Source organism: Ictalurus punctatus, chromosome 9, assembly GCF_001660625.3.
Source record: "Ictalurus punctatus breed USDA103 chromosome 9, Coco_2.0, whole genome shotgun sequence".
Lineage (NCBI taxonomy): Eukaryota > Metazoa > Chordata > Actinopteri > Siluriformes > Ictaluridae > Ictalurus > Ictalurus punctatus.
The window spans coordinates 8572060-8595043 of NC_030424.2; the positions used below are offsets into that span (position 1 = coordinate 8572060).

General features: G+C 39.8%; 1 protein-coding gene across 2 annotated transcripts in view; it reads right to left on the reverse strand.

Annotated features, from left to right (window-relative positions):
• The window catches only part of tecpr2 (tectonin beta-propeller repeat containing 2), a 46772-nt gene extending 42300 nt beyond the window's left edge, over positions 1-4472 (reverse strand). Inside the window, exon 1 of one of the 2 annotated variants that reach the window (XM_047157548.2) lies at positions 4310-4472. The gene's annotated coding sequence lies outside the window, so the exon portion shown is untranslated. Of the gene's footprint in view, positions 1-4305 lie in introns of both variants that reach the window. The other variant, XM_053682505.1, reaches the window with a different exon arrangement.
• Positions 4473-22984: the final 18512 nt, after the last annotated feature.

The following is a 22984-nucleotide window of genomic DNA, read 5'->3' on the forward strand; positions in this document are numbered from 1 at the left end:
ACATTGCCCTTCACTAATATTGGCACCTTTGTTAAATATGAGCAAAGAAGGCTGTGAAAATTTGTCTTAATTGTTTAACCTTCTGTTCAAAGAATTCTCAAAAATACTCCGCTCTCATGGATATCAAACAACTGCAAACACGGGTTTATCAAAAAATAAATATCTTTATTAGGTATATGTGTGTCACAATTATTGGCACCCTTTCAGTCAATATTTTGTGCTACCTCCCTTTGTCAAGATAACAGCTCCGAGTCTTCTCCTATAATGCCTGATGAGATTGGAGAATAAATGGCAAGGGATCTGAGACCGTTCCTCCATACAGAATCTCTCCAGCTCCTTCAAATTATGAGGTCCATGCTGGTGGACTCTCCTCTTCAGTTCACCACACAGGATTTCTATGGGTTTCAGTCAGGGGACTGGGATGGCCATGGCAGGACCTTGATTTTGTGGTCAGTAAACCGTTTTTGTGTTGATTTTGATGCATGTTTTGGATCATTGTCCTGCTGGAAGATCCAACCACGGCCCATTTTAATCTTTCTGGCAGAGACAGTCAGGGTTTCATTTAATATCTGTTGATATTTGACAGAGTCCATGATGCCATGTATCCTAACAAAATGTCCAGGTCCTCTGGCAGAAAAAACAGCCCCAAAACATTAAAGAGCCACCACCATATTTAACTGTGGGCATGAGGTACTTTTCCATAAGGCTACTTCTCTCTGTGTGCCAAAACCACCTCTGGTGTTTCTTGCCAAAAAGCTATATTTTGTTTCATCTGACCACAGAAACCAATCCCATTTGAAGTTCCAGTAGTGTCTGGCAAACTGAAGACGCTCGAGTTTGTTTTTGGATGAGAGTAGCGGCTTTTAACTTGAAACCCTTCCAAACAACTTGTGGTGATGTAGGTGACTTCAGATTGTAGTTTTGGAGACTTTCTGACCTCAAGATGCAACTAACATCTGCAATTGTCCAGCTGTGATCCTTGGAGATTTTTTGGCCACTCGAACCATCCTCTTCACAGTGCGTTGAGACGATATAGACACACGTCCAATTCCAATTTCATTCATAACATTTCCAGTTGACTGGAACTTCTTAATTATTGCCTTGATGGTGGAAATGGACATTTTCAATGCTTTTGCTATTTTCTTATAGCCACTTCCCAGTTTGTGAACCTCAACAATCTTTTGCCACACATCACAGCTATAATCTTTGGTCTAACCCATTGTTATGAATGATTAAGGTAAATTGGCCTATGTGTTCCCTCATTTATATCCCTGTGAAACAGGAAGTCATGGCTGAACAGTTTCCTGCTCCTAGTCACCCAGGAGTGCTAAAAAAATAAAAAATCAATGGGAATATACTTCAAATATATTTTTCTCACATGAACTCATTAGGGTGCCAATAATTATACCACACATATTTAACAATTTTTTTTTTTTTTTTTGGATAAACCTGTGTTGTGTTTGCAATTGTTTGCTATCCATGAGAGCAGAGTATTTTTGAGAATTTTTTTTTAACAAAAGATCAAAAGGTTAAACAGTAAAGACAATTTTTCACAGCCTACTTTTCTCATATTTACCAAGGGTGCCAATATTAGTGGAGGGCACTGTATTCTGGACTTTTGTGGAACCATGTGGAAGAGCACAAATAAACAGCAATAAGAAAACTACACAGAATGGTGTGACGAAGTGAGGCTGTGCAGTATGATTTGCACCCTGACTGCATCACATTACTGAGGAGAAGGCTCACACACTGGCTGATTTACAGTAATCACTGAATAAAGGCTACACCGATCAGATATACTGATACCAGCTAGACATATTAAAGCATAGCACATCTGTGGTGTTGTACATAATCCTGAAACAGATGTTTGCATAGTTAGTAAGAGGTTGTAAGAAGTGATAAGCTGCATGAATCTACAGTCTTTTGAGCTAGAAAGAAATCAGCTCCAGCCTCACTTCGTCACACCATTCTGTGTAGTTTTCTTATTGCTATTTATTTCTCTTACTAACTAACTCTATGCAAACATAGTGATTACTTTAAATCAGCCAGAGTGTGAGCCTTCTCCTCAGTAATGTAATGCAGTCAGGGTGCAAATCATACTGCACAGTCTTACATTACATTCATTACTGACACAAGGGCTTAAAGTCAAGAATCCCACACAACTGCTAACAAATTAATAATTTGACACTGTAGTCAAAGAGATGAGTGCAGTGCTGCCAATTGTGAACGTAGGCTTGTGCAACACAACTCAGTCAGGCTATACTCACTGGTGGTGAATCAACCAAACCTTCGCTCTCAATTTGTATAATCAGCAGCTGTGACGTGAGTAGGGATGTCACGAGAACCGATACTTCGGTACCAACATGCTCAAAACGTGACGGTACTTGTTTTTCTGCAGTTGCGTAAGTACCGAGGTTGCAATTCCTCCAGAACTGAAGGGGGCAGCAAATACGTGCAAGTGTATTAGTCGGTCCACAAGTGGTGAAGAAGAACGCCTACAAGCACATAGGAAACACTACAGAAGATTAGCTTAGCTTAACAAGTTTAGCTCCGCCCCGACTCGTTGAGAGGAAAAGAGAAGAAAGCTAGCATCGGTTTCTGGTGTGCAACCGATGCGATCGTTCATTTGAAACAAAGCGAGGACACACCTGGAATTTGGTGAAGCACCTGAAAGACAGTCCTATATTATGTTTGTTTGAGGCAGCTGGCACTGTGGCCGTGAAACCAGCTAACGTTATGCTCCATGTAATGTTTGCGATAGCCAGTTATTTTTAAAGATGCTAGCCCATTGCAATGTTATAAACTACCTCCTAATGGGCCACCATGCATCGCCATTCAGCCCGTGTCCTGTCGGGTAAATGGAGAATAATGTCACGAATAATTATTCAAATATTCATGCTTTTAATAAATCTTTCTGGCCTGCCACCATATTAGTGAATTTAAACTAATGCTTGCATTCAGAGTATAAGGAGTGTGTGTGCACGCGCATATTTAGGAGCGCACCTTAGCACTTGTTATTAGTCATTGTCAGACAGTGTTTGATAACTAAAATACCCCCCCCCCCCCCCTCTTGCCAGTATCAATCAGAGGAGGATGTACTCCAGGAGTTTTAAATTTTATTGAAATTTTTTTTTTTAACCACACCGTGGTATCGACTTTGGTATTGAGTATCATGTACTTTTTGTGGTATCGGTACCGACTATTAGATTTTTGGTATCATGACATCCCTAGATGTGAGCGCGTTAGTCCTTTGAGCAGACGTTAGCAAATGTCCTGCATTCAACATGGCTCTCTCAATCACATCACAGCCACTAGTTATATGAGTTGAGCAAGAAGGTTTGGTCGACTCACCACCAGCGTGTAAAGCCTAACTGAATTGCTGTGCACACATCTAGGCTCCTAACAACCAATCCCCGATCACCATCGTCCCAACGACCAATCCCCGATCACCATCGTCCCATGATCAACATCGTCTCAACAACCAATCCCCGATCAACATCATCCCAACGACCAATCCCCGTTCACCATCGTCCCAACGACCAACCCCTGCTCACCATCGTCCCAATGACCAATCCCCGCTCACCATCGTCCCTGATCACAATCCCTGATCATCTTTGTTTGTCTCTTGTGCACTTCTTGGCTACATTCACAAGTAATAAAACTATTCCACGCACTACCCTTTCCTTTGTGTCTATGTCCGGATTAAACCAATCCCACTGCTTTTTGCCAGCATTCTTTCTATAAGAAATACACGAACTTACCATGTATTTAAACAAGTTGTCATCCTTCATTTTCCGTTCTGATAAAACTCTCCTGTTCTCTCCCATGTACCTCCTTCTTCACATGACAGATTTTGAATGCAAAGGATCTTGACGATTAAATGAACAAGCAAATTAGACTCTAAGGTCAAGTTCCTTCCTTGAGCACAGCCACAGACACCTCCACCCCCCATGTTTAAACCCAGGGAACAGTTATAAACCTGACACTGTAAACACTGTGAGCTGCTGCATCAGTCACAACGGATACACTTCCCAGATGTCAGACCAGTCATGTTCACAGCTAGCTAACAATATGCCCAACGCTAATTAGCCACTTAGCTCTCTAACATGTTAATATCGCTACTCTCCCAAAGCCTCCACGAATTTAGTTTGAATCCACGAGCATTAACTAATTATAAAAGCGGTTTAAATATGAAATGTTTCACAGCACTATATTTGTACACTGGAGTCAGCGAGCTAGCTTGGCAGTGTCCAGGAAATGAACGGTCTCACCCAGAGCATCACTCCTCCACCACACACTACTTACTTACACTCAGGCCCACGCCAGAGACTTTCAGGGCACGAATAAAGATAATGTCGGTGTTAAATTCTCCGTCTGCCAGCAATGTTTTGACATATGGCGAGAACAAATCACAGACATGTCTGCTCTTGTTGATGTTACTGAAGACTTCTTCTTCCCTGCTTTATTAAGTGAACGCGAAGTGAAACAACACTTCCACCTACAGTCCAGGAGTCCCAGCTGAGCTGAGTTCAACGGCAGTATGGCTGTAGTGCAAATAGCTCGCCCCTACCTGTATAAGTGCACTACGTTAGAGTGTGGAGTAATGTCTACTGCATACTATCTAGTGAGCTATATGGTCAAAGGTGGAGTCATTTCAGACTCGGATAATAAGCAAGTCTGGCTAAGCAAAAACACCAAGAATAACAAAAACGTTGAAAGTACTTTTATTAAGGTTCGGGTTTATTTAATAAATATTCAGATAGTTTCCAGAAACAAATCGTTTAAGAAAAACAAAGAAGTTGACATTATAAATAGACCTTGTGGACAGACTTCACAAATAAGCAGCTTGTAATAAATTGCTTTGCACAGTAGAGGGCACTATAATCAAATGAAACGAAATCTGGATGCAAAGGGCAATATATATATATTTTTTCTTTCATACTCCAAGAATACTATTCAGCTATTAAATAAAAAAAATGTATCCAATTACATACTTATGTCAAAGGTTTTATTCTGCCACTACAAATGTCTCCACAACGTATCTTCTTCTCCTCCTCCTCATCCACCTCCTTCTTCTTCTTCTTCTTCTTCTTCTTCTTCTTCTTCTTCTTCTTCTTCTTCTTCTTCTTCTTCTTCCTCTTCACATTTACAGCATTTGATACATAGATGCCATTATCCACAACGTCTGACAAAAGTGCACCATTAAAAACATATCCTCAGTTCAAGCGACGTTATACCTGGTGATTAGTATGTTTGCCTCGCACCTCTGGAGTTGGAGCTTCGATTCCTACATCTGCCATTTGTGCGTGAAGTTTGCATGTTCTCCCCATGCTTTGGGGGTTTCCCCTGGGTACTCTGGTTTCCTCCCCCAGTCCAAAGACATGCTTTGTAGGCTGATTGGCATCTCTAAATTGTCCATAGTGTGTGAATCGGTGTGTGAGTGTGTGTGCGATTGTGCCCTGCGATGGGTTGGCACCCCATCCCCGTCTCATGGGATAAGCTCCAGGTTCCCCACAACCCTGTGTATTATAATGGAGGGATGGAAGGAAATAATTGCATTACAAATTACTGGGTTTCCTCCAGGTTCTCCATTTTCCTCCCAAAAGCATGCCAGCAGGTGGAATTGGCTATGCTAAATAGCCCCTAGGTGTGAATGAGTGCTCCCAGGATAAGCTCTAAAAGTAATTTTCACAACCTAGAACTTTATGTCAGAAATCTCATCACTTATATAAAATATATCATGTTCATATTATTAAAAAAACAAAACAAAAAAAACCCCAAAAACATTTATGTCACTTATATTATGTTCAGGTAAGTTTGGAATTTGTGAGGCCAAATCAAACAGTTAAAATGACACTACTTTGTGAATTTTATTAGTAAAAAAAAGAAGAGCAACCAGATGATTGTAGTCCCTGTTAAATAAGCATTTGTATAAATTTGAGATTGAGGGCAGGCAACAGGCAATTATCTTGTTGCAACATACTCAAGTATGTGAGAGGTTTAGTGTATCTACCACGAGGTGGTGAAGGCATCATGTTTCAGGTTGTCCGTACGTCTGCCCGAGGTTCTCGCTAGTGAGAATCCACTCATTCTTGATTTAATGAGAGTTTGTAGCACTTATAAGGAATTATCCTTGTAACCAGCATATGAACTGATTACATTTTGGAATTGATCCAAACAGGGTCAAAGTCACAGCAAGATAAAATGTCTGAAACAGTTTTTCTTCATTAGTTTCTTTCCTGTATGAAATATATTTTTAAAAGGTATCTGAGGCATACAAATTAGTAACAAGAAGGACTACACTTGGCAGTAGTGGCATCCCTGCCAACTCTGCTGACATCGAGTTGATATAGTGTGTATTTTAAAAGGCTCCTGAAAACAAAGGTTTCATGACAACCTTCACCCAACCCCCAAACCTTTGTGCTAACCATAATCATCACTATAAACCCATTTAAGCTCTGAAACAGGGTAGCCATGTGGTCATCAAATAAATCAAATCTATGCTTTACCATAAAGTATCAAATGACCGATGACCCCTGTGGTCTGGAGATCTACACTGCAGTTTAATTTTTGTAAACACATTTAAGGTTGATAAGGTGATTAACAATGTTACAGCCATGCATAAAATTTAGGAGGGTTTCATGGGAAGAGAGGCCACGCATGCTAACATGGATTGATTTAGCCTTTTATTGACAAAGACTGATTGCAAGTAAACCAAGTCTAATTGATCCCGGCAAAACAAGGGTGATGTCATTGTCTGTTATTAATGGGCTGTTGTCAGTTATTGGATATTAACCACTTTGACAGAATGTTATGAGCCGTGAAACTCGAATTTCAATTCAATTACATTACATTATATTTTATTTCTACAGACATTGTCACAAAGCAGCTTCATAGACATTTTGATCTAGAGTTAGATCCATAATTAGCAGACCAGAGGCAAGAGTAGAAAGGAAAAACTGAGGGAAAAGAGGAACCAGACCCATACTGACTATGGGAGAAAAGCAAGCTATTTTGAAGCTGGGAAAAGAGGGAAAATCAGTCAGACGCACTGCACAAACAATGGACATAGCCAGTACAACAATCTGGAATGTCTTGAATAAGAACAAAAACCACTGGTGTACTGAACAACAGACACCAAATGGGTCAGCCAAGGAAAACAACAACAGATGATGATGAAACATTGTGAGAGCTGTGAAGAAAAACCTGAAAACAACAGTCAGTGACATCACCAACAACCTCCACAGGGCGGGGTGAAGGTATCACAATCCACCCTTTGAAGAAGACCTCTCATCAGTAGTAAGAATCAGAAAGCCAGATTGGAATTCACAAAGTAATACTGAGATGAGGTCTGGAACCAAGATTAACCTCTACCATAGTGATGGGAAGGCCAAAGTGTGCTGAAAAAAAATAAAAATAAATCTGCCCATGATCCAAAACATACAAGCTCATCTGTGAAACATGGTAGAGGTGTCATGGCTTGGGCTTGCATGGCTGCTTCCGGAACACATCCTAAGACAAGGAAGAAAATTTAAGAGGAACCAGACCCAAAAGACAACCTTATTTTTAAAAGTAGTATATTAAACTTTGCTGCTGTTTAGATTTCCACTTACCAGATATTGAAAACATACTGGGTAATATAGCACAAATATGGCACAAAAACTTCAGTGTGTTTGATGATTGTGAGGCCTCACATTCTCATGCCTAATCCAGCAGTCCCTCTGGTGAGTGTGGCACCATTTTGGGCACATTGGCAAAAACAACAGCTGCTCTTGTTTGGAAGAAATTAGCCCTATGCCTCTCACAGTACCACAGAGAGTTGGTGTTCCATACTCCACCTCCCTGCTGCGCGCACACACACACACACACACACACACACACACCAAAATTCCTTAACACCACACTCTTACATTATTCTTAATCCCAGTCCCTGGTTGCCAAAACATGCAGACTTGGAGAGTTGCTCCTGTTTGGACTGGTGGCTCAAGAGATCAGCAGCTCAGTGTCATCTGTTTAAAGGTTAATGCTGGCTCATTTATGTGCTGAAAGATCTAAGCATGTTTCCATACAGCGCAGAAGTTTTAGTGGTTGATTTTAAATTGAATAAAAATTTAGCAGTCCGCACAGAATTTTGATTTTGATTTTACTGCTGCTTTTTTCCAAATCTGTAATGCAATTTGTGAAGTTTTTTTGTGCTTTTTGTGGAAAATGTCTCGGTTATGCATGCAACCCTGTTCCCTGAGAAGTGAATGAGACGTTGCGTGAGCTTCACGCTGTGGGAAACGCCCTTGCACATGACTGGAATCTGAAGTCTGGGTGAAAGCACTATTTACTGCATAGACCTGACGTGGTCAGGTGACATGGCAATTTCGCATGTCATGTGACTATAAAACGGCACCTGTGAACCACGTCATCAGCCTCTATTATCTGAAATGAAGATGCAATTCACAGGCATTTCCCTTTATGACAAAGCCATGCAATGTCTCATTCCCTTCTCAGGGAACATGGTTACATCTGTAACCCAGACGTTCCCTTTCAAAGAGAACTCAACATTGCGTGAGCTTCATGCTGTGGGAACGAGAATACCCACTTCGTCATACTGAGGGTATGGTCTGTTCTTCACATCCTGTAAGCAGGCCTGGATTAAGAATTCAGAGGCCCCTGGGCGCAATGTCTTGTGGAAAAGGGAGAAAAGCAAGTTCGGCAAAAGGTGGATTCGAACTCGGGTCAAACATGTCAAAAGCTATTTTCAGGTGCAACTCTCCCTTCTGCCTACACCACAAGGTCTTTTTTAATCTTGTGTGGCCCAACCAGACATTAAAAAAAGGAAAAGACATTTCTGGGAAAAAGGGGAGTTTTCTGCTGTGTCAGGGAGATTTATATTCATTGGGCAGGAAGTGCTCATCCAGCCTGCTATGAGCCACTTCCTCTTCCTGGGCCAGTCTAGATTAAGTTTCTCTACAGCACTAGTAATCACTTCAAGCAGCTCTTTACATGCTCGAGAGCTGCCCTCCATTTTTAGTGCAAAGGGTCCCCCCTCTGGCTCCTAGGAGTCAGAGAGGTCGGGTTGACTTTCCATAGGAGGAGGAGTCAGGAAGAGTCCCGAAGCGAGCTCCAAAATACGGCGGAGAATCAGACTCGGAAGAGACAGGCGATAGAGCTCGTCTCTGGCTACTCTTCCAGCTCATTACAGGATCCCCAGGACCTGAGCCGGCTGGCCGGCCCAGATACGTGAGGCTTTGAAACCCAACTCCCTTCAGCTGAGAAGAGAGCAAGCCGCGAGCAGAGCTGCCTGATTGTAAAGTGTTCACAATGTGCACAGTCAGCCCTCTCAAGAGCAGCTGTCATACGCTCCATCCCCAGACACTTCACACAGAAAGTGCGAAGAGCGTTTCACACAAACTCACGACATGCAGTCGCTGAAGATAAAAAGGCTGATGACATGGTTCACGTCATGCATTGCGCAAAATAGCCACGTCACTTGACCACGACAGGCCTATAAATAGGCGTGATTTCACACAGATTCAGATACTGGTCACAAGCAAGGGCGCTTCCCACAGCATGAAGCTCACACAATGTTGAGTTCCCTTTGAAAGGGAACTACTTGAATTGGCAAAATTGTAATTGCCTGAAATTGTTTTGTACGGTCTTTTGCATTGATGTTTGATGGTAAATGAGACCTGTTAGCTGTACTCATGTTCGATGCACGTGAATCAAAGAGAGCTTTAGCTGAATGCGCGTTGTGATGATGTCACATAATTTTAAAAAATCGCAAGCTCCACCGAATATTGTGGAGTTTCCGTGATTTTGTGTTTATTTCTACGATCGCAAACTCACTAAATCCTGGAGGGACTGATTACTGAGCTTGTTTTGACACATGTTTTTCGATGGTAACTACGAACTTAAACAGGGATTTGTATGGTAGATGCTCAACATAAACAGATTTTTTTTAAAAACAAACAAACATGTGTAAATGTTTATTTGGTGAAGTTTTCTGTGACATTTATGGAAGGTTCTCTACAGTGTCAGGGCTTTCTCACTGTCAGAGGTAAAGCTGTAAGTTTTCCATCATGAGAATGTGTTCAGGACAGGGGGTGCTCTGTGGTTTCTCTGTAACACACTGCATGGTTTTGTCTTAATAACTTCAAGGGACAGCAAAACAGAAAGACTTGGGAGGAAAAGATTGTTTGTAGCTGCTATACCAGGAACTTGTTTTATGGACATTCAATACATGAGATTATAAAAGTAGGACGTATCATTCTTTAATAAACAAAATATGGCTAGTGTTGGCAAATTCTCACATATTCTCTACAGAAAAAAATATATAATGTTGCAGTCTTGTGTTATATTTTCTATTGTCTCTTGTATGCTGCTGTAACATTTCCCACCTGGGATTAATGAAGTTTGTGCAGCGTGGTAGCACAGTAGGAAAGTTTGCCATCTCACAGATCCAGAACCCCCAGTTTGATCCCAAGCTCATGTGAAGTTGGTCTCACCATGTGTGGGTTTCCTCTGGGTTCTCTGGTTCCCTCCAACCTCCCAGTAACATACCAGTAGGTGGATTGGCTACAGTAGATTGCCCCTAACTATAAATGTGTGTATGTGCAGGGTGTATAGTGTGTAGTGATGCACTGGTGTCCCATCCAAGGTGTATTCCCACCTCACACCCAGCGTTCCTGGGATAGGCTCCGGATCCACCACTACCCTGGCCAGGATAAAGTGATTACTGAAAGTGAATGAGTGAGTGAGTGAGTTCTACTATTTATTTACTTTATATAATAAACACAGCACGTTTGTATTTACATTTTTTAAATTACCACTATTTTTTTCCGATTTTAACTGATTGCTTTGTTGATGGAACGCTGCACACTGGCCTTTTATACTTTTTATATCTGTGTAAGATTGTGTACAAAACTGTAAACTCACAATAAATCAATGAATAAATAAATAATTGTAATAATAAATTTTATTAATTTTACTAATAAATTAATCACATCTTGGTTATAGTCCAGCTTTTTGCTGCTTTAATTTAATTTCAAGGGATCTGTCTTATTGTGTGTGTGTTTTTTTTATTGTTTAGAAATATTTATATGTTTAGTTTTTTTTTTTTTTTAGAAGTAAGGTATTAAAGAATTTCATTTAGTTTGAAGAACATGAAGGATTAATGTTCCCTTTTTTCAGTAATTAAGGTAGAAGTTCATGCCTCCAGACAACCCCCTCAGCTCAGTTTCTTACATCTGGTGATCTCGGTGGTTTTGATGGATGTAGTCGAGTGATGAGGTCATGGATTGCTTTTGTGCCCAACATAAAACTCACTTGGCAATGAGCCTGCCATATCTTACAACATGCTATGATATAAATCAGAATGTAGTCACCTGAGCCTGTGGCACTGAACCTTAATCGAGCACGGTAGTGTGCCCCACCTTGGATACCCTTGCCCTCATAGAGGAGGAGAAGAAAGGGAGAAGGAGGAGGAGGAGAAGGAGGAGGAGAGGATTGAGTGAACATAATTTATGACCCCAAGAGCTTTCAAATGGACAAAACAAAACAGTACGCTCATGTTTCTCACATTAATTTTGCATGGGTTTTCTTTTACAAGGTCACGGGGTGGCACCCTACACTGGACAGGAGCCTTATCCGTTCATCCCTACAAAAAAACAAATAAACAAATAAACAAATGAACCAAAAAATGAACAGAGACAAAGTCTACACGTTTCTCTAAAATGGAAGTCCCAAACAGAGCTCTTTAGGTGTGCAAACATAGCTACTTAACTGTCAGCATGAATAAACTGTTGATTTTCTTTACACGTGGCCTTGAGTGACCAGTGGAAAAAGCCGCAGGGTTTTTGAGGCCTGAGGGCATATGAGTTAAAACCTCCTCTCCTTCACGTCCGCACACAGTGACATGTTCCACATGATCTAAATGACTGTGTATAGTCTTTACTGATGGTTATCTAAGGTTGGACAGATATCTCCATGACTGCGTTTCATGTTTGAAGAGTTTGTGATTGATGTGTGGTTGATGGAAGGTACAGTATAATGTTCTACTTGAGAAGTATCAGTAAATAACTATTAGCAAAACAAGTAGTAGTAGTAGTACAAGTAGTAGTCGTAGTAGTAAGCCAATGTTGCTGAACTTGTGGTATAATTATAATACTTTGAGTTTACAACGAGACCAATTTTAGAAATGACTTGTATGACTGAAAACCTTCACAGACCCTTTATTTATGCGGTTGAGTATTAAAAATCTGGAAACAAATAGACCGCTTGGCAAAGTTAATTCAGTCCATACTGGATTTCACAGATTTTTTTTTTTTTTTTTTGGGGGGGGATTGTTGCAACCAAAAATGCTGGATTTTTTTTTTATATATATAAATTTGTGATCTCATGCATTTTGTGGAGAAAACTACTTTTTTTTTTTTTTTTTACTGTGATTAATGTTGGTAAATGAGACCTTTTAGCTGTACGATGTACGTGAATCGAAGAGGGATTTGGCTGAATGCGCGTTATGATGATGTCACATAATTTTGAAAAATTGCAAGCTCCACCGTATATTGTGGAGGTTCCTTGATTGTGCGTTCATTTCTGCGATCGCAAAATCCTGGAGGGACTGATTACTGAGCTTGTTCTGACACATTATGTTTTTTCTATGGTAACTATGAACTTAAACAGGGTTTTGTATGGAGGATGCTCAGTATAAACAGATTTTTTTAAAAAGAAACAAACATGTGCAAATGTTTATTTGGTGAAGTTTTCTGTGAGCATTTATGGAAGGACTCTCCAGTGTCAGGGCTTTCTCACTATCAGAGGTAAAGCTGTAACTTTTCCATCATGCGTCTTGGCCCAGATCTGTAGAAAATGTCATTTTAATATAATATTATTTATTTACCAATCAGATTAAGAATAAGAATAAGAAGTTTTATACCGTAACACTGCTGATTTCTTCATTCTGACTGAGCAGAAGATAATTAACTGCAGGAGCTCTGACAATAGTTTCTGGTCATCTGATCCACTGTCCTGCAAGATACAAGGAAAACATGCATCGAGACTCTTCTGTCTGTCCGGAGATCAGTGATTGTCTTCAAACAAAGACATTCCCAGCATCCCAGTTGGCATATTTATACTATGTACTAAAAGTATGTACTCTTTTGTGGAGTGTGTTTTAAAAGAGTATGTACACTGTGCAGTTCGGCTCAACCACACTCAAGCCAACCAGGACGGCCAGGAACCTTGGGGTGATTCTCGATGACAACTTGACCTTTACAGACCACATCTCAACAACTGCACGGTCCTGTAAGTTCATCCTGTACAACATCAAGAAAATCAGACCCTATCTCACCGAACAGGCTACACAACTACTAGTCCAGGCTCTTGTCATATCAAAACTGGACTACTGCAACTCACTACTCTCGGGCTTCCCAGCCAGCTCCATCAAACCCCTTCAGATGATTCAGAATGCAGCAGAACGTCTCGTCTTCAACCAGCCTAAAAGAACCCATGTCAAACCCCTCTTCATCTCCTTCCACTGGCTTCCTGTACCCGCCCGCATCAAATTCAAGGCCTTGATGCTCACCTACAAGACCTTGTCTGGAACAGCACCCTCCTACCTCAACACTCTCCTGAAGGCCTATGTTCCCTCACGCAATATGTGATCAGTTAACGATCGACACTTAGTAGTGTCTACTCAGGGTGGCTCAATGTCCCTTTCCAGAACCTTCACACTAACTGTTCCTCAGTGGTGGAATGAACTTCCAACCTCAATCCGGACCGCAGAATTTGTCACTATCTTTCATAAAACAACTAAAGACCCACCTCTTCCATGAACACCTAACCAACCCATAAAACATCAACCCCCATATTATCCTTTAAAAAAAAAAGAAAAACTTACTCTGGCGCTTACACCTCTACTCTGCGCACTTTGCTTCTCTAGAACTCAATTAAAAGATCTTGTATAGTAGCACTACTGGTATTGTTCTCCGCTTGATATATCACTTTGCTTGTATTTCCTCATTTGTAAGTCGCTTTGGATAAAAGCGTCTGCTAAATGAATAAATGTAAATGTAATGTAAGTACTGGGACATACTAACACGTCGCGTAACGGAAGAGAACCTTGTTGGCTGGGAAAGAACACCATAAACAAACTCCTCATTGCCTTTCAGCTTTTCTTCATTCACTAATCCTTATATAATCCATACTATATCAGTTCATTTACCATTCCCTTGATTTATTTTTTTTCCACGTTTCATTTACACCACTCTAAAATGCATTTTTGAATTTGGCTAAGCAAGCTGTCACAAAACACCTCCTCCATCGTGCAAGGAGTTGTCGGTAATATTAACTGAAAAACTGTGCACGGATCCATGCTTAGAAATACTACACCATCTGGGTACCTTTGGGATACTCGTTTCATCATCCTACGATTTGGGACACACTGATTCTAATCTCGGATACTGCTTAGTATGGAAAGCATACCAATTGGGACGCAGGGATTTCAGTAATAACTCTCTTCAATAATAACTACTAAAACAAGTACTCATTTTAAAAAAGGTGACTTTTGTTTTTAGTGCTAAAAGGTACTCTGAGCACTTTTAGACCCTGACCTACAGTATTTGTACTAGCATGAGGATGTTTTTGATAGAGACTGTAAAGTGCTTCTGTAAGTCATGAGACTGGATGAGGGTGTCTGTTAAAATATACATTTAAATAAGGCATGAGCATCTTAATTTGAGTATGATTCCCCTTTTGTGGTTCTGTAACCAGATTTTGGGGGGTGAACAAAACAGCATTCTCTGCTTCCTCAGACGTGCCATTATTGCAGCCAATGACATCACCCTGACTGTGCGTACATGTGTGTGTGTGTGTGTGTGTGTGTGTGTGTGTGTGTGTGTGTAGATGTATATCTATGTGTGTATAATCAGAATAAATCTTGTCTCATCCTTCTAGTTCTCTTGTTCCCCCAGGTAGGAACCGCAGCAGGTCACTGCAGATATCTGAGTGAAGCACTGACAGCTCCGGAGTCCGCAGGGGGTCTAGCAGTATGTGTGTATGTGCGTGCATGTGTGTGTGTGTTTGGGAGGATTGCACCCAGGTGTGAAGAGCTCTGCTGCAGTCCAAGATTACAGTTCCCCAAAAGCTGTCCTGCATTACAATAGAGGTGTGAGGGAGGACAGAAGCACAGTTGGCAAGCTGTGAAAACAGAAAGACAAAAGCAGAGGGCTGGGAAGAAGGGAACACACACAGGGGAATGAGAGAGCAGCTGAGTGTGAAAAGAGGGATGATTGTGGCGAAGAAACCACATAATGAGCAGTGTGAACTTAGAATAATGACTTTATTGGGTTTCAGAGTGGCAGTAATGAGTTTATGTAGCCGCAGTTGGGACAAAGAATTTGGGTGTGTTTAAATACAAATTTAAAGGTCACAGGTAAAAGAAATAAAATCTTTTTTTGCTGTAATCTTTTTCAGCATTTATCATTTTCAGCTGTAAAAAATAAGTATTAATATTACTACTACTACTACTACTACTACTACTACTACTACTAATAATAATAATAATGGGGTAAAAATAAATTTAAAAAACCATTGATTTATTTATATATTTTTACATTTTGGATGCAAATCAAACTGCTTTCTATCATGCGCAAAATGCATAACAATAAAGAAATAAAGTTCAATAAACTAAAAACGACATACAAATAGGAGGTACTTATTATTTAGGAGGTATTTATGATGAAATGCACAAGTAAGTAAGAGACTACAGGAAGATGCAAAACAAATAAATGACAACCTTACACTAATAATGACTTTTATAATGTTAATATTATAATATCTTTGTCAGGTTTTTACCTTTGGGATATTCTTAAAGGGATATATTACTTATAAATTAGATTCTGCTTTTTACCTTCCAAATAGTATCTTTGTTATAAATAATTCCCAGTGGACTGGTCTGGATATTCCCTGCAATAAATCAAAGGATTTAATGGCTAGTGACTTCATCAAGTGAAGACCTCAGTAAACAGATGAGCTGTTTATTAAACACACATTTAATCATCCATGCCTTTCATTCAGAGCTTTATGGTTCAGCTCCATTGCTGTGGAAAAATAATTTGTAAAAAAAAAAAAAAAAAAGACTGTAATAATGACACCAGTCAATGAAGCACTTTGAAGCAATGAACCATCAGTCAATAACCAGGAATAAATATGCGGATTGAAAACGTGCTCTGCCATGACATCATGACCGGTGCTGGAATTATGTGTATCATGTGTGAATGAGCCGTTTGGTAATGGTTTTAAAATAGAAGCAAGGTCACATCAGCATGCTTAATGAGTCATAGAGGGAGGAGCAGCTTGTTTCAGACCCCCCAGTGCATGAGATATATGACAGAGGGGGAATTGCATGCAAGATTAATTCTCAATTCTCTGACCTCACTGTAACACAACGAGCTGTTCGAGTAATGAGTCCATGACCGTTTGACGTCCTTTTTTTTCTTTCTTTCTCAAAAAATAAAGAAGCGCAGTCGAAAGAGAAAAATTTTCAACATAAAATATGCATACATTTTTCTGATGAATCACTTGAATGAATGTAATTCACTTTGTTTTCATTTTAACATCCACCAAACAAGATCTTTTTCAAACGAATTTACTTTTACTTTCTTTAATTACTTTCTTTTATTCGTTGGCACAATAATGACAACGCTTTTTATACCATAGCTGTTGAATTCTCGATTCGAATTGCTCAGAAGGTGTTAATTCATTTTGGGTAACAATACGGCTCGGAGAGTCGTAGTCCTGGCTGCGAGACGACTCACAGGTTTACGTTAATGTACCCGTTCTAATACTTTCTCCTTTCAATAGTGACAACTCAATCACTGGGATAGGTTTAACAGACGCTCCATATAACGTTGTCATTTTAACGTGTTGCTATTTATCAAAGAAAAAACATATAATCAGTGACTACGTTTACATGGACAGCAGTAATCTAATTAACCTTATTCTGAATAAGACGATATTGTGATTAAGGTGTTTGCATGAGTTGCTTTTAGAATACTCCTTTCATGTTCAGGTTTTACATGTTGTAGAACATCGATTAACAGCACACGTCATTACGTCCCCGCACCACGCTGTCCGACGTCCCTCCAGAATTTCACGAATCAACGTACAGTTCGTTGTCGTTATGATACCGTATACAGTTTTGGGTGTTTCATTTTTAATTTTTACGAACGCTTCAAGTGCAGTTAATTATTTGTGGGCTGCGTCCGAAACCGCGTCCTTACCTACTGTATAGTAGCCAAGATTCATGTATTTCACCTATTACAAAGTAGGTAAGTACGCGGTTTGGGACGTAGCCGTGCTCTCTTGTTTGCCATCAAACAGTTGTGCGCTGCCATGTGTGATCGTATCCTGTCGCAAAATGCGGTGAAATCTCCCACACGACATTAATAGTGTGATTAAGGTGTGTACATGTCTGTAATGCACTTCGATAATGCCTCTAAAATAGGAACACTCCACACGTCTTAATTCACATTTTGAGTTTACTTCGAGTATGACTTTAGTCAGATTAAGGTCATCAATAATCACTGTTTACATGCTAGTTTCTTAATCAGAGTATCGTCTTAATTGGGTTAATATCGGAATATTGTTGTGCATGTAAACGTACTGATTGATATGGTGAAGCTTTCTGTTAGGAGATGCTTATTTAACATTTCTGGTAGGAATTTGGGGCATCCATGCTTTGTAACACTCAGTAAAGTATTTCCACCATGGTAGAGTCTTTAGGACAGAGGACGTAGCACTTTCTGGTTTCTCAGTAACATGATAAGCTGCATTTTTTCATCAACTTCAAGAGGCTGGTAGGGGAAGCTCTGATGACATGAGTGATGGACATTTCATTACTTTAAATGTAACTAAAATAGGTAAAAAATACACAAAGTGTTATTCAATTTTTAATTGTTGGCAAATTTACATTTGCATTTATTCATTTAGCGGACGCTTTTATCCAAAGCGACTTACAAATGAGGAAGTACAAGCAAAGCGATATATCAAGCAGAGAACAATACAAGTAGTGCTACCATACAAGATTTATAATTGAGTTCTAGAAAAGCAAAGTGTGTCGAGTAGAGGTGTAAGTGCCAGAGTAATTTTTTTTATTTAAAAAAAAATTTTTTTTTAAGGTAATTTAGGGGTTAGTTAAGTGCTCACGGAAGAGGTGGGTCTTTAGCTGTTTTTTGAAGATAGTGACAGATTCTGCGGTCCGGACTGAGGTTGGAAGTTCATTCCACCACTGAGGGACAGATACTGTGAAGGTTCTGGAAAGAGACCTTGAGCCACGCTGAGTAGGCACTACTAAGCATCAGTCGTTAACCGATCACATATTGCGTGAAGGAACGTAAGCCTTCAGGAGAGTTTTGAGGTACGGGGGGGTGCTGTTCCAGACAAGGTCTTGTACGTGAGCATCAATTTGATATGAGCAGCTACAGGAAGCCAGTGGAGGGAGTTGAAGAGGGGTGTGACATGGGTTCTTTTGGGAATCACTATAGTCACTATCGTAAGAGGAATAAAACACTTTAGGGTGAAAATGGCCCTCGGCTTTATATTGGGCCGTATCACACCATGCCAGTGTGGATTATTTATCCTAAAACTGCCCAACCTGTCATGTGTTATTCCTTACTTTTGACTGAATTTTTGTCTGTCCGTGAAATGTTTATTACAGCCATAATTAAAAGGCCATTGTACCAATATTTGATATAAAACTCTGACAGATCTGAACCATAAACAGACTCAATGACTACAGATTTGTCGTACAAAAAGACCAATAAAAACAACCCTGGTAGTGAAAGAAGATGGATGTGCTCACTGTAGGAAGCAGCAAAGCTAAAGCAGGGGGACACTTTCACCTCCGTTGTGAAACATTTCAAGACAAAAGGTCTTCATTAATTCATCCCAAAGAAAATGACCCAATTCCCCAAAGTTCAAAGAGGATTAAGAGCTACAAATCCTAGGAGCGGGACCCACTGAAGCCTGAGAGAGAATGAGTGCCACAGGGATGACCCCTTACAGAAAAGTCACATACATTTCACGTTTTTCATGTGATTATGTGAGTATTACGTGATCCTATGAAGAACACGTGAGGGTGTTCGTCATGTTATAGCCTGAATTAGCAAATTGTGAATTTATGTAAACAATACGTGATAAAGACACTTTCGCCCTACATGTAAAAATTAATATGTGTAAATACATGAATGATGTTGAAATCACATGTGAAGTTTCTTTAAAACCAAACGTTAGCTTCGTATAACTTTTCCCTAGTCAGAAACTCTAGTTTCTGTTATTTTGTTTGTTTGCATTGTTTACATATTAATTGGTTTGGTTTTTACTGTTCCTTTTTTTTCTTTTTCTTTTTTTCTTTTCTTTCTATCTTTTTTTTTTTTTTTTTTTTTTTTTTTACAATTGCAGTTCACCTGTAATAGCTTTGCCATTTAATGCCGTCATGCCCTAAAGTAAATTTAACCACAACTGATATTTACGTTAAATAAACCCTTTCATTTCGGTTAGTCACTTTGTTAAGAACTTCATTATAATAGCTCGAAATTCAGCTGACAACCACAAACGAGTGGAAGGGTGCAGTAAATCAGAGGGGAAAATGGCAGGGGATGGAGAGGGGGGTGTCTGCATTCCAGGAAGGTGATGTCATGGGTGCTCAGCTGCAGGTGGCCTCAGGCTCTCTACGAGCCCAGTGACAGCGTGTTACCATTAGCGTCTGAATAGAGCAGATTAACAAGGGAGGCTAGAGGTGAGAGGCCATGAGCTTCTTTTCTGTGGTCACTAAAGCACAGGTGTCAAATTACGATCACCACTTTGACCACCACAATTTCTGACTTGAAGTTTACTTCCCAGACCTGCATATGGACCTATACAGCACAGCACTCATGAAATCAACTCAATTTCCCGTCAACATCACAGACTATAACCCGTGTCACACGTTCTGTTTACACCCACCTTCACGCTTTGAATAACCCAGACATCCAAACACTTTGCTCCTATCCTTTCAAGTTCTCATATATGCATTTCTGTTTTTTTCCCCCCACTTTGTTTCTTTGATACTTTGCTCTTCCTGTTTGCCCTAGTTATCTCTGTTTGCCATTTGCCTGACCCTTGCCTGTTACCTTTTTACTCTATTTACGGATTTATCTTTCAGATTGTCTGCCTGATTTTGAAATAAAACCTGCACTGGCATCCAGTTTCACTGCCTACAGTCCATTCATGAACAGCCATCTTCACTGATACACTGGGTTTCCTGAGAATGGGCTCACCTTTCTTAATATCCTGCAGGATTTCTGTTTTTGTGCTTGGTATGGAAATCAAATGGTCGGTTGCAGCACTAATGGCATTCACAGAATAGAGCACTCTGTGGAAACTTGGCTGTGGATTTGATCTCTATGGTTTAAAGCCCTGCAAATTCTATCATTTTATTTGATCAAATCACTATAAAATGGTGGTTCATGTGCTCAGGATAATTAAGTCTGATATAGATGGGGGATCACGCAGGTCTTCTCAATCTTTTTGCAGTCAGGGATACCTTTTGCTTTGAACCCGCTCAGCACATATTTACTTTGTGTGATACTAGGCTCATAAATTAATTGTGTATAATAATATTTTGGGTATTCGTTGGAGCCATGGAGCTTTTTATTCCTGAAAATTCCACTGACTGAACATAAGGACCAAGTTGGCGTGTCTTATAAACTGACTTGTTTTTCGGTTATTAAGGTTTGGTTTTAACCGATTTAATTTAACTGACAAGTCATTTAAGGTAATATAGTTACCAAATATTGGAATTAAATGTAGGTTTTCGCTATACATTAACGACATTTGGGTTTGAGATCAAAAGATGATTCGCAAACCCAAATGTCAGTGTATAGTGAAAACAACAGTACTGGCATTACTATTCCAATACTTTTGGAGGAGACTGTAAATGCAAAAATGTTTCTAATAATTTTAGCAATGGTGAAATGTAAAATGAAAAAAAAACAAAAAACAAAAAACAAAACAACAACTCATGGACCCCCCTCAGGATTCCTGGACCCCACATTGAGAACCACTGATGTAGATGGAAAATGACTAAATATAAGGGTATTGTTAGTGTCAGTGGAGTAGACTCCTCAGAACTATTTGCCCAGCACTTTATCGGAAATATTTATAGCATATTAGGTTTTATTTTTTCCACTTAGAAGGTACTAAGAAAATATTGGCTAACACTGCTTTTATTTCATAGTCTTGATTCTGCTCTCAATGCACTCACTACACAAATGGGGATACATTTAATTACTGTATTTTTATGGGTGACAGAAATGGAACAAATAATTGTTCAGTACTACAGTTTTGTTGTTTGTATGTGTGATTGAATGGTTATTAAAATTCAGCCTCCAAATCCCGCATAACCAGAGCATCATCTGTTTTCGCTAGCTAGTTAGCATTTTAAAAATAAAAGCCACATTTGGGTTCATTGGGCCCATTATTCTGTATGTATAGCTAATCCTCAGTGATGTGAAAATAGTATTTTTAAATCTGTTTTGATATAATGTGTATAATGTGATAATGCTCTATTCTGTTTATGTAAATGAATGGATGCACTAATTGACAGAGGGAGATGGAAACATGTCATCCTTCCCACCCAGACAGCAGGGCTGGTTATATTCTGTTGGTCTTTTGGTCAAGGTTGGCTTTTGGAATCATTGGGACTCAAATTCACCTGATAATAAGATGAACAGGAAGTCATTCTTGAATGTCAGTTACATAAAACTGTTAACTGCTGTTCTTATACAGTGGTGCTTGAAAGTTTGCAAACCCTTCAGCATATTTGATATATCAGCATAAATATGACCTAAAACATAATCAGATTTTCCTATAAGTCCTAAAAGTAGACAATAAGAACCCAATTAAACAAATGAGACAAAATATTATACCTGGTCCTTTCTTTATTGAGGAAAATATTACATATCTGTGAGTGGCAAAAGTATGTGAACCTCTAGGATTATCAGTTAATTTGAAGGTGAAATTAGAGGGATTTTAATCAATGGGATGACAATAATGTGTGAGTGAGCACCCAATGTATTTAAATAACAGGTATATATCAAAGGACCCTGGGGTTGGGGGTTTGAATCCCGCCTCCACCCTGTGTGTGTGGAGTTTGCATGGTCTCCGTGCTCTGGGGGTTTCCTCTGGGTAATCCGGTTTCCTCCCCCAGTCCAAAGACGTGCTGTAGGCTGATTGGCATTTCCAAACTGTCTGTAGTGTGTGAATGGGTGTGTGAGTGTTTGGGTGATAGTGCCCTGTGATGGGTTTGTACCCCCTCCAGGGTGTCCCCTGCCTTATTCCCTGGGATAGGCTCCAGGCTCCCTCACATCCCTGTGTAGGATAAGCGATACAGAAAATGGATGGATGGTTAGAATTCCTTTAACCCACCAAATGTTGGGATCTAAACATGCCTTGGCTGACACTAAACATGTCTTGACTGACTGACCACATCTGGAGTAAATGGTATGATGTGGGTTAATGTTGTTTTGCTAAAAATATTAATCTAAAGCAAAAGTCCACCTTGAACACACATTAAATGTGTTTCTATTGAAATATTTCCAATATGCTGAACAATTCTGGTGCTAGTTTTTTGGTTTATACTGTATTTTCATTGTTCTTGTGAGAAGTTTGTGGATGTCTGTCGCACTGACGTTACAGTGGGACAATGTAACAGCAGGCTAAAAATGACAGCAACCAAAATGTTAGCATATGTGCTAACGGACAGATTTCACTGTTAGCCCGTAAAAGCAAAAGATCCAAAGCTCACTATTTTCCAGGAATGTTCAATATCATATTAATGAGAAATCCAACATAGAAGTAGTGCAGACAGCAAATTGACTAGAGACTCAATGATCCAGAATGCTACGCAGCTATACAGTGTACCTGTGCTGAGTTTCAGCAGAGACTCGGCTTACTA